Raw genomic sequence first — 12,805 nt, forward strand, 5'->3', positions numbered from 1 at the left:
AATGGGAAGGTTCAAACACTCTCTGATTTTTCTTTTTGTTGTTGTTGTTGCTTTTCCTCTCTTTCCAAAAGAAATAAATGCTCCTGGTGAAACCTTTGACAATTCAGACAATCAAAATAAAGAAAATTAAAAAAAATCACCTGTAGTGTCATCACAGAGGTAATGACTGTCATTACTTCTGATTCTACCCTTCCTGTACGCTTTAGTTTTATAGTCTTTCGTTTTTATGAAAACAGGACGATGCTGTCATAACGTTTTGTAATCTGCTTTTTCTACACCGTAGATCATGAACATATTTTTCTACGTGATCAGATTTAATCTCTAGTTACATAGGATTCTGGTTATAAACATCTAACAATTTAACCCACTCTGCATTGTTGAAATATAACCTTTGGGTGGTTTCTAATTTTTTTGCTCTTATAGACAAGGCTGCAGATACCTTCCCAGCGAATTTTTTTGTGCACATCCAAGATTGTTTCTTCTGGGGGTGGGCCGAGGGTGTGCTCCTTCTTCAGGCTTCTGAAAGGCAGCTGCACCGTAAGTAGAGATTGTCACACGGTAGCGTGCTCAGGCCCTGTCACAAAGGGGAAGGCATATCGGCTCACCCCGTTTCTAGCTGTGTAATTGTAAAAATTATTTACCTTTTCGACACTTCAATTTCCTCAACTATAAAACTGGAACAAGAGTAGCTATGTAGTTCAGACGGTCGTCAGGACTGGCTGAAAAACGTGTAAAGTGGTGGCTGGCCCAGCACGTCATGAGCCCCTCTGTAAGCGGAGCCCTCCGTAAGCTTGTGGTTCTTGGCGTCTGGATTGTCTTTCCTTCAGGGGAAGAAGCTGTCCTGAGATTGATGTCTGGTTGCCTGGGACAGTGCGGGGAGAACTCAGGCAGGTTTCAATGGCAAATGGCGAAGATGCTGGAGAGGGGAAGGTAGAGGTGAACAGGTAGCAGAGAAGTGGCTGGTGGGGAGGAGGGTGAGGAAGGGTTAGAAGAGGAGAGAGTGGGCTGTCGGGCAGAATGGGACTCAGTGGGCAGGAGCGAGATGTTGGCAGGGACATTGGCAAGCAGGGGTGAGTGCCAGTCACTTTGCGCAGCTTGGGGGTGGATCTTCTGTCCTCCACTCTGGGCAACTCCCCCCCCCCCCCCCCGACTACTTTCCGCCTCTCTCTGAGCCCCATGTTGCTTCACTCACTACCAGTCTTCTTTCGGTTCCTTGAGTGCAACGTTCCTCTCTGTTGTGTGACCTTTGTGCATTCTCTCCTCCTGCCAGGGGCTCCTACTCTTTGCCTGGTTAACTTTTTTTTTTTTTTTTTTTTTTTAGATTTTACTCATTTATTTGTCAGACAGAGAGAGCGAGCACAAGTAGGGGGAGTGGCAGGCAGAGGGAGAAGCAGGCTCTCTATCCAGCAGGGAGCCCAATGCAGGACTCAATCCCAGGACTCTGGAATCATGACCCGAGCCGAAGGTAGATGCTTAACTGACTGAACCACCCAGGTGCCCCTCATGGCTAATTTTCAGGCAGCATCAGATTGCAAGCTTAAAACTCACTTCCTCAGAGGGGCCTTCCCTGACCATTTGGTATAAACCAGGTCCCCTCCCTCCCGTGACTGTCTCATGGCCCTCTGTACCCACATGGCAACATCAAGGTCAGTAGTTACGTGTGTGATGGTTCTTCCTTGGTGTCCCCACTAGGCTGAAAGCTCCACGAGGGTAGGAAGAGGGTCTGTTTTTTGCTCACAACTGTATCCCTGATGTCCAGGACATAGTAGTCACTCAATAAGTATTTATTGAAATGGAAGAAGAAACCAGTTCCTTTGTGACCTGTAAAATGCTTTTACATCCCTCCCGTGGCTTCAGTCCCATCTTGATTGATGCTGGCTGACTGGCTGAAGGAAGAGGAGATTCGGGGGCTGGGAGGGATGTCTTAACCAGTTCCTCTCCCCTCCTCCTTTCCCTTGAGCAAGTGGGCTTCCCTTTCTCAGACAAGAAACTTGAAATCAGTGCTTCTTAAACTTTATGTTGTATATCAATTACCTGGGGATCTTCTTATCATATGAATTGTGATCACGGGGGTCTAGGATCCTCCCTGGGGTTGGGTCCCAAGATGCTGCATCTCTAAGGACCTCCCAGGTCAGGCCCCTGTGGTTGAACAGAGAAGCTTTCTATTCCGGGCGCCACTGCGATGTTCCTAAGGTTGAGTCGCTTCGCCCTCTGTCGGCCACTGGCGGGCATGGCAATCCTTGACCAAGTAGATAAAGAGCGCCTACGGGGATTTTGCAAGTCATACAGAATTCTTGGGGGACAAGATCTTCTGCTAAAAGCAGATGGTACACAGATTCTGAAAGCACTGGGAAATGTACTCTTAAGAAAGTACTCTGGGGGGCGCCTGGGGGTCTCAGTCGTTGAGCATCTGCCTTCGGCTCAGGGCGTGATCCTGGCGTTCTGGGATTGAGCCCCACATCGGGCTCCTCTGCTGGGAGCCGGCTTCTTCCTCTCCCACTCCCCCTGCTTGTGTTCCCTCTCTTGCTGGCTGTCTCTCTCTCTCTGATAAATAAATAAAATCTTAAAAAAAAAAAAAAAGAATGTACTCTGGGGACGCCTGGGTGGTGTGACCGACTCTTGGTTTTGGCTCAGGTCCTGATCTCAGGGTTGGGGGATCAAGCCCCAGGTGGGGTTCTGAGCTCAGACCGAAGTCGGCTGGAGAGTCTTTCTCCCTCTCCCTCTGCCCCTCCCACTCGTGCTCTCTCTCTCTCAAGTAAATAAATAAATCTTAAAAAAAGAAAAAAAAAGAAAGCACTCTGTAAAGGATCCTGCCAAGCTGAAGGAAAAGGACTTCACTGAACTGAAAGGTGTTAGGGCTGGGAGGGACCCTGACACTCAGCTAGTGAGCGAATTCCTTCTTTCAACACTGTTTGCTTTGTCCCCCCCCCCCTTTTAATAGCAGAAATCTTTCTTCATCAGGGCTGCATAATGACTTTCACAGGCTCTAGGCACTTTGGCCTCTGTGGGTTCCTTCTATAAAAATTAATAGAAAATTATATTTTATGGACTGTATTGTATAAAGATAAATATGTTAACATAAATAATATATTGTAATTTGTAATTTTTTGATGTAAAAGTTAATTTTTTTCTTCTGATTTTCAAAAGAAATTTAACTATTTCCATGGATATGAGAAAATATCGTGGGCCTTAGGCACCAGGCTGTTTGTATCAGCCCTGTTCTCTGCGGGGTGCTGGGTTCTATCTCTCTACCCGCATGCTCAAGGCTGTAGGAGATGCCTCGAGGGCCAGATTGCTTTTAAAGCAGGTGCCTAGATTGGACATGTTAAAGGACTAATACAAAATACTGAGTGTTTACTCTGTGCCAAGTGCTTGAAACATACTGTTTACGTTTCAGAACAGCCTTGTTAGGTAGGAGTTACTGCCCATGTTGTGCCCCCAAGAAAATCAGAGTTGAGAAGGCGATGTCACTTTCTTCACATCACAGCCTAGTAAATGGCAGATCTGGGATTTGAACTCCATGTCGGTCTGATCCCTCTAAAGACCGTGCCCTTGATGTGATGGGATGTACATCGAAGTACCTGCCTGGATATCCGTTCCCAAATGTATGTTACAGTAGCAAGGATACTATGGAATAAGATGTTTAGGGAAGGCTGGAGAGTCTTTGGGAAGAGGGAGAATCTAGGCTGGCTTTGGAGAAATCACTGCAGAGATGAAGTGGCAGGAAGAGGCACTTGAGGCCACAGAGGTGGAGAGGTGGGGGCCCTTGGTTCAGGGGACCACGAGGAGATTTCCCAAGCAGGAGGGAACTCAAGGTTAAGAAGTAGAGAGTGATGAGGCAGGGTGTGGCTATGGAGAGTGAGGAATTTGGGACCAATCTCACGCTTGGGGGGAGTTTTTTGTTTCCTTGCACCCTAAAATCTAGTCCCAAATTATCAATAATGTAGCAAAGTTTTATCTGCCGCCCCTCAGTTAAGATCTTATCCATCAAGTAGGAGTTCTGAAGTTCGCTCTACATTCTCAGAGATGTCAGGAAGTTCAAATGACTGTCAGCTCCATAAGGGTGGGGAGCCTGTGTCTGTTTCAGGCCCTATGCTCAAGGGCCTGGGCACTCCGCCCACGTTTGATGAAGGAGGGACATCCCGGGTCTACAAACCCCTTTAAAGCAGCAAGAAGCAAAGAGCTGCCTGGAGAAAGGGCCCCTAGCCAGAAGAGGGCGCTGTTGAGCGAAACAAGGTTTGGTATAAGGAGCCGCTGGGATTTTTCTGCAGGATTGTGGATTGAGAATTTGCATCTCTGGAAACTCTGGGCTTTAGGTGATCAAATCATTCTAAATTCTTACGTTAACTCTTGTATTCTAACTAGGAAAGCGGATAAGTTGTAATTTAGTTCCTCTGTTTCATGTTCTCTTAATGCTTTAGGCACTTAATACAGATGTAATTATTTTGGGGGAGAGCAGTGCTTAAAACAGCGACCAGCTTATTATATCTCATGATTTTGTGAGTTAGGAATTAAGACAGGCATTGGCCAGGAAGTTCTTCTGCTCAATATGAAAGACTGGTGTCCTCTGTGTTATTCAGCCGGGAGATAGGTTGGTCTGGCTTTACTCAGAGGACACAGATGCAACTTTACATTTTGTGTGGTTCTTTTCGTGGCTGTCGCCCTCACTAGTCCAGAAGCTACCAAGGGGCTGGAACTGTGTCTGTTTCTATCACTTTATCACTAGTGGCCAGCACAGTGCCTGGCCAATTGAGGCTTAGTAAATATTTGTTAAATAAATATTTGTTGAATCAATGATGTAATTCTTATGAAGAGTGTCAGGATCCCCAGAAAACAGGCATCGGTAGGAGTCGGTGATGACAGTAGCTCGGTAAGTGCCGAGACTAAGCTAAGTGCTCTACAACCGGGCCGGTTGGCATAATTTACCCCCATTTTCTAGACGAGGCGCTGAGGGACAAGAAGCCCATTGTATATCCCAAACCAGAGGACCTGGGGTAAACTCAGGAGCCCTGGAGGCCAAGCAAATTACTAAAATGAGTTATTTGGGAGAGAAAAACCTGATGAAATGACAAAAGGCAAGACAGTGTGTTTTCAAATCGATCACAAACGATGTTCCAGATTCCTGCTTCTACAGTTATCCAAATAATAGAAGCAAAACCAGCCCAAATGTTGGGGTGAGAATTCACTCGGATGTCTGTTGCTACATTCGCTTTAACTGTTCCTCAAAAATCCGCATGTTTCTTCTTCTTTCTGGTTTTTTAAATTAATTAATTTTTAAATTATTTGTAAAGATTTTATTTAATTATTTGAGAGCGAGCGAGGAAGAGAGACAGCAAGCAGGAGGGGAGGAGCAGAGGGAGAGGGAGAAGCGGACTGCCTTGCTGCGGGGGGAGCCCGTGTGTCTGGATCCCAGAACCCTGGGATCATGACCCAAGCCAAAGGCAGAGGCTTAATGGACTGAGCCACCCAGGCGCCTCTGGTTTTATTTATTTTTGATGTTAATGCACAGCTGGACTGTTCCGTCAACATGCTGTATTGCTTCTTTAGTTTTATCAAACAAGAAGCTGGCCGTTAGTCATGAGTGCGGCATCACAGAGCCAAGGCGGGTTAGTAAGAGTTTCGTTGCTTGAAGTCGTCAGAGGGATCAGAGCGCGAATGGATTATCTGATGCCTTGGCTTCCTATGGGCTCTGCCTTGCCTGAAAGGCTCTTCTCGCTCTCCTTACTGCGATGGGGAAATACCCCAGGGCGCCAGGAAATTCCTGCCCGGGCAGGGAGCTGACTTCCCGGTTGGTATCCCAGGGAGTCTAAGCCCAGCCCCCCGCAGCCAATCAGCAGCGGAGCTGCCTCCAACTGACAAGCAAAACGAAGCCCGACAAAAGCAGCTGGAACTTGAACAAACAGATTTGGGTGAGGCTGGGAGGGGAGTCAGGCCTGGCGTCATCCAGGCTCTGGGCCAGGCCGTTGTCATGGTGACGGCCAGCCGGTTTACCAGCGGGCAGCAGAGCCAGTTTTCTGAGGGGGAAGCCTAAGGAGGGGGGCTGGGGTGCCCAAGGGGGCCTGCTCTTCTCCAAGTAATAGAAACCCACAGAGAAGGCAGGGCCACTTCCAGAGAGGAGTGCCTTCTCGCAGGAGCTGGGTGGGCGGCAGGGCGGGGGAGTGGTGGCGGGGTGTGGGTTGGCGGCAGTGGGCTGGGAGAGGTTGGCCAGCCTGGGAGGGAGGGAAGTGGCCACTGAACGAGCAGAGAGGCCTCTGGAAAGGCTGGAAGGCATTCCGGGCAGAAAGGATTTGCAGCTGTGTTAGCTTTCTTGGCAAAACATGAATTGAAGTAGATCACAGAGTTCTTTAAACCAAAAACAAAACAACACAACACTACACAGGCCAGTGGATGAGAGGGGTCTTTGGGACTGTCCAGGTGGAACATGAAAATGCCTTACATCCCTCTCCAGGAGCCCCTTTCCCTTCCCTTTCCCTTTTCCCTTCCCTTCCCTTCCCTTCCCTTCCCTTCCCTTCCCTTCCCTTCCCTTCCCTTCCCCTTCCCTTCCCCCTCCTCTTTTCTTTTCTCCCCTCCCCTCTCCTCTCCACTCTTCTCCCCTCTCTTTTCTTTTTTGCTGATGTCCACATGTCAAGTAATTACTTGGAGGGCAAGAGGAACAAATAGCCTTCAGCGTAAAGCAAAACGTTAGAAAACCTCTGCTTTGCAGGGCGGGGCTGGCGAGGTGCTGGTGTCCGTGAGGGCAGGTTACTTTAGGGTAAAGAATGGAGGCCTTCCTGCCCTCAGGGGCATTGCAGATGTGGCCTCTGTGTCACACTTGTGTCATTGGGTGGCAGAAAGAGAGGCTTGTCTATGCTCAGTGTTCTGGCCTGTGAACATCTGGATTAATTAAGAGTCTGACACTTGACCAAAAAAAAAAAAAAAAAAGACATTCGTTCTGGCTAATGTGCAGTATTAGCAAAACAAATGCAGTGGAGGAAAGAATCGTGGTACGTCCTCCAGAAATCTCGCTGCCAAAGCGTCTGCTACGCCAAAGGACAAACACGGAGTGAATCCTCCTATGTGAGGTCCCCAGAGCAGTCATATTTGCAGAGACAGAAAGTGGAAAGGTGGTTCCCAAGGGCTGGGGAAGGGAAGGAGGGAGCTAGTGCTTAATGGGTCCAGCACTTCAGTTTGGGAAGATGAAAAGCCTTCTGGAAATGGACGGTGGTGAGGGCTGCCCAACGATGTGCATGTGCTTCACGCCACTGAACTGTATACTTGACAGTGATTAAAATGGTAAATTCTGTGTTACGTAGATTCTACCACGGTTTATTATTATTATTATTATTTTTAAGATTTTTATTTATTTACTTGACAGAGAGCGAGTGGGAGTGAGCACAAGCAGGGGGAGCAGCAGAGAGAGAGGGAGAAGCAGACTCGCCGCTGAGGTGGGAGCCCGATGCGGGGCTCGATCCCAGGACTCTGGGATCAATGGGATCAACTCTGTCTCAGGGAAAGGCTGGCTTCTTGTTGTACCCGGAGGCAGTGGCATTTGTTTGATGGCCGATCCCCCAAGGCTGTACTTGAATTCATCAAGTACAGAGTATGAAAATGCTTGGCTGTGTTATGTATGTACGTGTGTGTTGTGTGTTTTATATTTTTATTCTCTCTGTGTTGTATGTTGTATGTGTTGTGGGTGTGTTACGTGTGTTATGGGTGTATTATGTGTGATGAGTGGGTTGTGTAAGGGTTCACCTCTGCGAGCCTTGGCTGTGCCATCAGAGGGAGGACTGACGTCTTCCTTCAGCCAGCAGTGAGGAATGGATGTGCAAGCACCAGGTGAACGGAAAGGCACCACAGGAACGTGAAACATGGTTAAGATATTATTTCAAAACTCCTTGTGGGGCGCCTGGGTGGCGCAGCTGTTAAGCGTCTGCCTTCGGCTCAGGGCGTGATCCCGGCGTTCTGGGATCGAGCCCCATATCAGGCTCCTCTGCTGGGAGCCTGCTTCTTCCTCTCCCACTCCCCCTGCTTGTGTTCCCTCTCTCGCTGGCTGTCTCTCTCTCTCTATCAAATAAATAAAATAAAATCTTTAAAAAACAAACAAAAAAACCCCTCCTTGTTAAGGCACCCAAATGCTGGGGGCAAGCGGAAGGGGGGGGGAACGAAGGAAAGGATGATATTTGGGAATCTCAGGAACTGGAAAAAGCCCAAATATCGTAGGAGAGGAGAAGAGAACTTGGGGCTCCTTCTCAGGCACCAGAAGGTAGCACCGACTGGGGCTATCACAGCGATTTAAAATACTTCTCCCTTTTGCTTCGCCTACATTGAGAAACAAGCCCACCCTTCAGGAGGAAATGAAACGAAATGAAACAATGTCAAAACATCACCTCTCAAATTTCACGAAGGGAAATGGTACAGTTACAACACGATGCTGGGTCAAAGTTTATGGGCTCTGGAACGCAAATGTGCCGGTGGAACTCAAGTCACCATCAGTTTCATTAACGGTTAACAATTTAGTCAAAGCGACTTCTTTTTCCCCCCGCTTGAAGAAATACTCAAAGAAATTCATCACCACCACCACCACTTACCCAACATGTTATGTTAGCATATGTTAGCCTGTGCCAAGCACTCATCTAAATGTGGTATATACCCTATCTTTTCATTTCTTACGACGACCATGCAAGGTAGATCTTTGTGGGTAACCACAGGAGGGTCACGTTTAGCAGTTTGTTCTTTCTGGTTCTGTGTTTCCTCATCCATAAAATGTGAACGATGCTACAGCCAGAGCCAGTTTAGCAGCTCACCCCTAGTCACACAGTTGGTAAGTAGTAATGGCAGGATTCGAACTCATGTCTGACTCTAGAGCTCTGCGCCGGAATACCACACTACACTGGAGAAGACACTATTGCTGAGAAGTTCCTGAAACACAGCTGGTAATGAATATTTTGCTCTGGGAACAATTTGAATGAGCAATTGGTAAATTGCTTTATCAGGACATTGCATGACGTCCCATTGACATACAGCGGGGAAGAGCGATGAGTACGGTGAGTGTGTCTTAGCAGGGATCTGGCTCTAAAGTTGGATGAATTCATCAAGTACAGAGTATGAAAATGCTTGGCTGTGTTATGTATGTACGTGTGTGTGTGTGTGTTGTGTGTTTTATATTTTTATTCTCTCTGTGTTGTATGTTGTATGTGTTGTGGGTGTGTTACATGTGTTATGGGTGTATTATGTGTGATGAGTGGGTTGTGTAAGTGAAGGAGACTTGCCTGATGACAGATTTCTTCAACACTGAAGACCAGACATTCCAACAGCCAGTGCTTACTTGGTGCTCGCTCCGAGCCACGCGCTCCTCTCAGTGCTTCCCGTGTAATAAGTCATTCATCTCTGCAGCAGTCCTATGCAGTGGCTGCTAGCAGTATCGTCGGTTTATGGAGAAGGCCGTGGAGGCCCAGAAGGATCAATCAACATACTCTAGAGCACCCAACAGTAAAAGGTAGAGCTGGGATTGGAACCCGGGGAGACTGGCTTCAAATTCTGGGGTCCTTTTTCTTTTCTTTTTTTAAAAAAGATTTTAATTAATTAATTAATTAAAGAGAGAGAGAGAGACAAAGATAACGAGAGCCAGCAGGAGTGGGGAGGAGAGGGAGAAGCAGGCTCCCTGCTCAGCCTCCCAGGACCTTGGGATCATGACCTGAGCCGAAGGCAGACACGTAACCGACTGAGCCACCCCTAACTGGTGCTCCCAGATCCCATGTGGAAGATGATAGAATTATCCTCCTCATTCTGTGGTGACGAGCCTGTGGACCATGTGAACACGTGTTGGCTGAGACAGTCAGCACCTCCAATTAAACATTAGCTGAGGGGAGCCAGCCATTGCTGGCCTTGTAGTGTATGTGTGATTTCTTTTAGTTTAAAGATTATTAAGAATTGAAAAGCATTGTTGTTAAAATCTTATATTTCACGCTTGAGAAATCTGTACAGACAAAATGGTTTCGTTCATTTGTTTCCTCTAAAACCGTGGACTACCTAGAGATGACCAATATCTATGGATCAGATGTTGTCTGGCATATGAGGACAGACTGTGATTTATTTGAGGAAGGATGGCATTTTGTCTCTCGTCTTTCTTTCGTTGCCTTCCTGGAGCCTGTCACTTTGAGGTTGAGAATAACGGCAAAAGGTCTTTGGTAATGCCACTCAAGGTGGAGGAGGAGACTGAGTCCGTTACTATAGCAACGCAAAGGCAGTGCTCATCCGTCCATCCATCCATCCATCCATCCATCCATCCATCCATCCAACAAAGGTCTACTGAGCACCTGTTTGGTGCCAGGCACTGTTTTAGGTGACAAACATTCCGAGATGAATGAAATAAAGCAGTTACTTTTGTGTAGTATCTATTCCAGTGGAGAAAAAAAGACCTCAAACCACTGAATAAATATAAACACAACAGAAGTCTAGGCAGAGATAAGGGCGATGAAGAAAAGCAGGCAGGAAAAGCAGAGAGAGATTGGCGTATTTTACACAGTGGGGCCACAGGGGCTTATCTCAGGCTCTGTACAGTGGTTAATCTAATTGTGTAAAGAATTATCTTAAACATCCCGGGGCGCCTGGGTGGCACAGCGGTTAAGCGTCTGCCTTTGGCTCAGGGCGTGATCCCGGCGTTAAGAGATCAAGCCCCACATCAGGCTCTTCCGCTATGAGCCTGCTTCTTCCTCTCCCACTCCCCCTGCTTGTGTTCCCTCTCTCGCTGGCTGTCTCTATCTCTGTCAAATAAATAAATAAAATCTTAAAAAAAAAAAAAAGAATTATCTTAAACATCCCAAGCCTAGACCCCACTCTCAGTGGACTGCTTTCTTCTTGTTCCCCGTCTTCCACAGGATCTGAGGGTAGCCCATGTCCCCAAATCCTCAGCTGCAGAATAGAGGTGGATGAGGGACATGTGGGCAGGGGATGAGGAGAAAGTGCAGCTAGACCCTGGGGAGGGGAACAAAGTGTTCCGAGGGCTTGGGGCCCATGGGATGAAGGATCAGTGGTTGTTCATTATTACCTACTCAATATCCATTCCTCTTCTCCCCACTTCCTACCAGCACTCATATTTGCCTTCTGGGTTTGGATGGGATGTCAAGGGGGTTCCTGGCTGTCCTAACAATCAGCATCATCTCAATCCTTTTGCCTCTGTGATCAGTTCAGATTGTGGAGTGCAAGTGTGACACTAGAGTCTTCTGATGGACATTGAAGTAAAGTTCTCTTCCCTCCCGGTGTAGACACAGGTAGTCCTGGGTCCATCTTGTGACCTTCATGGAAGCCATCCTGGGGATGAAGCCGGCACATGGAAGAGGGCAGAGGGCAGAGAAGTGGAGCCAGACTCCCAGTTGTGCTTGAAACACATAGTGTTGGATTTTTCCCTTTGTGAACCAATTCATTCATTCATTCAAAATATTTTGAGTGCTTATTATGTGGTAGACATTGTTCTACATGTTCGGGAAAAAAATCCCTGTCCAGTTTTTGTTGGCTTTTCTTTTACTAGCATGGGAGGAGTTGTGGGCAGACGAGCACCAGAGGCAGTCTGCCTGGGTTTAAATCCTGGCTCCACCACTCTGTGGCTGTGTGATATCAGGCAAGTTATTAAACCTCTCTGTGCATCGGTTTTCCACCCACAAAAAGGAGATAGTTCTAGTGCCTACCTCATAGGATTGTTGTGAGGATTAAATGAGAGAACATGAAGGGTGTAGGACAAGACTGGGCATGAGATATGTGCTTGTTGGGGGGGGGCTCTGATGTCCACCCAGCCCACACTTTGGGAATGCCTTATTTCTCCCAATCATGGGCAGTCCTTTACAAGCTTTGCCCCAGGGGAAGATGACCATGTTGCCCCAAGGCCAGGACCTCTTTCTGGGGACAGGCTACATCCCACAACTGACCTATGAGGAACTATAAGGGCTGGACCCCTTGATTCAACTCAGGACAACTCTGAAAAGTCACACTGGTTCTGGAACTCTCCCTGGGGCTGATGGAGGTCTTTGTTGGGCTTCCATCTCATCTCAATTTCTCCTTCTGCCCAATTCTGCTTCTTTCTCCTCCCTTTCTGTGGACGTTGATCCAAACAACACATCGTGCATGCTGGTCTCTGAGTTTCTTGTCAGGAACCCAACCTATGACTCAATAAATGTTAGCTGTTATCCTCACCCCTCATCTTCATCCAAAAACATCCTAAGTGGTAGAGAAAAGAAGAGAAAGAGTGTGAAGGGGAGAGGTTTTCCTACTAACTGGGGAAGTGGGACCGTACAGGGCAGCACAGAATGGCCAGAATGAAGACCTCACACCTTTTGTGAAGCTGAAGGGTTGTTCGGTGGAGTAGGGGAATCCTTCTCAAGTCCTTGTCTCCAGTTCTGGATTGGAACTGGTGACTTGAACCTCAAGTAGAGCTCTGTGTCTGAGCTTGACTGGCCAACAGTAAGATTCTTATTTCTTAATGGACTGTCCCACCCTCTCCCCTCCAATGTTAAGGGTGCAGTACAGGGTTACACTTTTACCTTGTTATTCAATTTCCTGCCACTGCTATTCTGGGAATCTGGCAAGTACTTTTCACATATAAAAGCTCAGCTTTTAGTGCCGCAATGGGTGGACCAGTTGGAAAGGGATGGAGGCTCCCGGTTTTATAGTCGCATGGGGGCAGGAGTTTGCTTTCTTGAATCTGGAGAGCCATCAGGGCACTGGTATTCACAGGCTGAATCTGGCAAATGAAAACCAGGATTTAGCACATGCCCTGCTCATGGCTTTGCTGGAGGGGGAAGTTCGTTTCTGTCCTCTGGCTTTTTAAGCCAAG

General features: G+C 47.5%; 1 non-coding gene across 1 annotated transcript; it reads left to right on the forward strand.

Moving 5' to 3' along the window:
- The first annotated feature begins 6,769 nt into the window (after positions 1 to 6,769).
- LOC123799079 (small nucleolar RNA SNORA17) lies at positions 6,770 to 6,898 on the forward strand. The gene has a single exon (XR_006781496.1). It is a non-coding gene; the product is annotated as a small nucleolar RNA SNORA17 (small nucleolar RNA).
- The last annotated feature ends 5,907 nt before the right edge of the window (positions 6,899 to 12,805 follow it).

Source organism: Ursus americanus, chromosome 26, assembly GCF_024610735.1.
Source record: "Ursus americanus isolate L20-20 chromosome 26, mUrsAme1.1.p, whole genome shotgun sequence".
NCBI classification, from domain to species: Eukaryota; Metazoa; Chordata; class Mammalia; order Carnivora; family Ursidae; genus Ursus; species Ursus americanus.